At 37.3% G+C, this 4,463-nt stretch overlaps 1 non-coding gene across 1 annotated transcript; it reads left to right on the forward strand.

Moving 5' to 3' along the window:
• Positions 1-929: 929 nt before the first annotated feature.
• On the forward strand, positions 930-1,036 carry LOC111893683 (small nucleolar RNA R71). Its single transcript, XR_002850939.1, has one exon. It is a non-coding gene; the product is annotated as a small nucleolar RNA R71 (small nucleolar RNA).
• Positions 1,037-4,463: the final 3,427 nt, after the last annotated feature.

Genomic DNA, 4,463 nt, shown 5'->3' on the forward strand with positions numbered 1-4,463 from the left:
TCAATTGGTCTTATGAGTCATTAGATATACCCGAAACACTGAAGAGGGGTCAATCTGCCAGCAATATCCTTTTTGCATCTTTTCAGTTCCATTCTCTTCCATTTGCATTCCAGCTCCCATTTTTACTGTAATTGAATATTTCAAAGCATATTAAGTATCTTTTTTAGCTCTTCATCATTGGAAGTCACTGCAGCCACATTCTCCATTCTCGGATTGTTTTCGGTGTTACTTGGAAGTTGACCTGGTCTTCTTTCGTTCACTTGATGTGCAAGTTGTCCCAGCTATTTCTCAATGTTGAGAATGGATGCCTGCTGATTCCTTAGCATATTTCTGGTCTCGTGTATTGCATCATCGTGATCATTGTGTCTCTTTTAGGACGCCGCTATGAATCTAGTGAACAATTCTTCTAAATCGGCTTTCTTTTCCATTACCGATTCTTCCTTTTGATAAAATCCCCTCTCCTTCTGCTTGTATTTATCCTCCTTAGCCTTCTTGTATTCTTTGTATGGGAGCCATTCCTTCTTCGGTTTCCGCCAATTCTCGTCGTATCGATCGCCACTTGAGTAGAACACTTGAGCTTTCTTATTTGCATTTTCATCCAAATCACAATCTTTTATGAGATGGCGCCCTCTACAATTCTCACATCCAACTCGAATAGCATGGATTGTTTGATCCATTTTTGTCATCCTTCTATATAGACTATCGAGCTTAGTTATTACCGTCGCCATGCTATCGTTTGCCGAGTTCACTACCCCCTACTTACTTCGTTTCTTGGATTGCGGTATTCTCTAGAATGCTTAGACAATTCTTCAATTAATTCCATGATTACCGTGGGTGCCTTCTTCGTGAGCGGGCCTTGTGAATCGAGCAATTGCCTTGTGGTGACATTGACTCCATCATAAAAGATGGAGACCTCTTGTTGGCTATTGAGGTCATGGTGTGGGCAATTTCTAAGCAAGCTCTTGTACCTTTCCCAAGCTTCATAAAGAGATTCTCCGGGTTGTTGCTCGAAGTTGGCAATGGCTTTCTTCAACTTAGCAATTTTGGAAGGTGGGCAAAAGTGGTCTATGAATTCTTCTTTCATCTTGGCCCATGTGGTGACCGCTCCGGGAGGAAGTGACTTGAGCCAATCCTTTGAAGCACCCTTCAACGTGACTGGAAGCATGCGAAGAAGCTGTGTCTCGCGTGGAACATTCGGTACATTGAAGTAGTCAGCCACATCATTTACTTCATCCAAGTTCTTGTAGGCGTCTTTGTGGTCCTTCCCATCAAAAGGAATCTCCTTGAGTTAAGCGAGAATATGGCCCTTTAGTTCAAAAGTAGCAGTTGCGGGAATTGTGGGCTGCACAAGTCTCGGGCCTGTGTCATCGCGCATCCTCTTCTTCCATTCCCCCATGGGGACTTCATCGATATTAGCCATAGTGATAACTAAATCGTCTTTAAACTCGGATTCGTGCTCGTATGTGGGTTCTTCTTCTTCGTCGGTCTCGTACTTGGTGTCTTCTTGAATTGGGTCTCCGATTGTCAAAGAGGCACTGGATGCTCCTGATTTGCTGCTCCTCTTCTTGCTGAAAACGGACTTGAGGTTTTTGAGTGGCGAGTTCTTTGAAGAAACGGATTCTCCAACGGTTTTTCCTTTGCTCCTCCTTAGTGCGGATTCCGGGTCTTCAATAGGAGGGACCAGAGGTGTATCAGATCCTTGGGTCATGAAACAATTGTAAACAAAACAAAAAAAAACACATAAAAAGAACAAAAATAAAATAAAAAATTAAAACTGTAAACAGCGATGTACTCGCCGAGTCGGCACGAGTGCACTCAACGAGTTCAAGGCAAAAACAGAAAAATTTTCTAGTTACTTTTAAAAACGGATTTTTTATTAAAACTTATACTACTTACTAAATTACCTTTTAATTAACTTTGTGTAAGATAAATCCCACACAAAGGATCGATTAAATTAGAATTTAACGTTAATTTTAGAACCGTTCCCCGGCAACGGCGCCAAAAACTTGATGTGTGCAAACTCACTTAGTTTTAAAGCTAGTTTTAATTATAAAATAAACACACAAAGGCAGTGGACCTATCAATTGTGGTATAGTTAAATAACTAGGGTATCGAACACAGGGAAAGGTAAATTAAAACTAAAATCTAATTATATCTAAATTAATTAATAAGTAGGGGGTTTTCTCTAGGTTTACAAGACTAGAAACTTACTAACTATTACCTAGTCTAAAAACTAGAAAAACAAAGATTTAACTAGATTCAATAATGGAAAGGAACTTCTATTTAGTTCAACTCAATTGATCCTATGGTTGATTTCAAGGTAATGGTGCAATGGGTTAACTCTTTTGTTGGTTACCGATTCAAGTGATTAGATTCGCATTCGCTACACTAATCCTTAGCAAATAAACTAACTTAAACAGTGATCAGTTGTCTAATTTAATTAAATTCAATAGATTAATTATTCGGGTTAATTTAGACTTGTAATAGTTAACTAATTTGGTCCTTTAATTAACATCTTGTTGATGGTCATCACACAAGCTATCACACAAGCTCACACACGAATTTACTCAATTTTCTTATTAATTCTAGTTTCATGTTCATTAATCCTAGACATATGACAAAGTGGTCACATAGCATACAAGGTTGATAATCAAAAGATGTTCATGCTATTCAATTACCTTCCTATTAACAGAAAATTAATTATCATTCACACACAAGGTTCTTTAGCAAGCTAAAATAACAAAAATCACCATCATTGAATTAATCCTACCAATAATCAAACCATAGTATCAATTTTGTATCCCCAAACAGAAGTTTAAGACTTTTAGCTCATGATTGAAGTAAATAACAGCAAACAAACAAATTCTAATTGTTTAACCATAATGAAAAACAAAAGATTAAGTAGAATGATGAAATTTGCCTCAAATCTTCTTTGGAATTGGATTCTAGCTTGTATCTTCGTCTTCTAGGGTTTTTCTGACTTTTCAATCGCAGCTAACCTCTCCAGAATGGTTCCCGAATTCTCTTCCATCGTTCTGAGAAGTTATCTTTATATATGCGAAACGACTCGTTGTGTCAGGTGTCGACTCGTCGATTCCATCTCTCATTCCCCGTATGCGATAAGTCTCTGGGTCTTCGAGTCTTTATCTTCTAGAATATTTGCTTCGACTCACCGAGTAGTCGACCCTACTCGTCGAGTAGGTGTTGTTTTTAGTGTTTTTCTTCTTTGTTCAATTCCCAAGCTCTCAACCACTTCTCCTGTTTCCTTTTGCTTCCGAACTTCACTTTTGGACTGAAAATATAATTCAAACACTTTTAAGTACCTTTTGTCCATGAAATGCAATAAATTAGCTAATAAAGGAATAAAAATCTACACTTAATATGAACTAAATATGCACATATCACCCACCAACACTCTCTTCCTCGTTCTACCTACACGAACACACATGAGTGTCAACAAAAAAAGAAAAACGATCGATGGAACCCCCCTTAATCGCACGTAATAAAAAAACAAAAGAATCCTTAATAGTGCATAAAACATGTCGCTTCCTTTATGGGGTTTTTTTTTCCAACTAAGCCCTTTAAGTGTCATAGGTAAACCCTAAACACTCATAACCCTAACGAATTTACAAATTAAGTTTCCTTTTATGACACCTTAGCCCCTCAATTCCTATTAAACCCTTTAATGAATTATATTTTTCCTTGATTTCGCTCAAAATCTTCTAATTTAATTATATGCGCAATAAATATAAATTACTTCTTTTAGATATTAATTAATTTTTTTAAGTATTCCACTTTAATACTCTTAGAATCAAAATAGCTTTACTAGAGTTAATTCTCGAGTAACGGAAGGTTAACGTCGTTAACAGAAGGATTTTTGGGGCGTTAAATCTAACTTGACATGAGTTTCCCGTCTCATGAGAGCCTCACAACCTCAAACCTTGAGATGTGCCAACGTGGGAATTTTCCTTGTCCACATCTTGTGAAGAGTTTTGGCAACCTTCTTAGTATGAACAAGATTTAGGATGTCACCGTCTGTCTCTAAGGCATACCCCCAGAAAGACATAGGAAGGGAAACTCGACTCATCATGGAACGACCCATGTCTAACAAGGTTTGATTTCTCCTCTCAGCCACACCATTAAGTTTTGGTGTTCAAGATGGATTAAATTGTGAAACTATTCAACATTTCTTGAGGTAGTGTTGGAACTCAATACTAAGATACTCTCTACCTCTATCAGATCATAACATCTTTATATTATTCCCCAATAGATTCTCGACCTCGTGTCTAAACTCTCTAAACTTTTCAAAGTTTTCTGATTTATTTTTTATTAAGTAAATATATTCATATATACTATAATCGTTCGTAAACGTCATGTAGTATCGTTTTTCATCCCTTGGAGCAAGCTCTGAAGGGTGCACATACATAAGTATGGATAAGATCCAACAATCCATCACCTCTTTC

This window comes from Lactuca sativa, chromosome 5 (assembly GCF_002870075.4).
Source record: "Lactuca sativa cultivar Salinas chromosome 5, Lsat_Salinas_v11, whole genome shotgun sequence".
In the NCBI taxonomy this organism is placed as follows: Eukaryota; Viridiplantae; Streptophyta; class Magnoliopsida; order Asterales; family Asteraceae; genus Lactuca; species Lactuca sativa.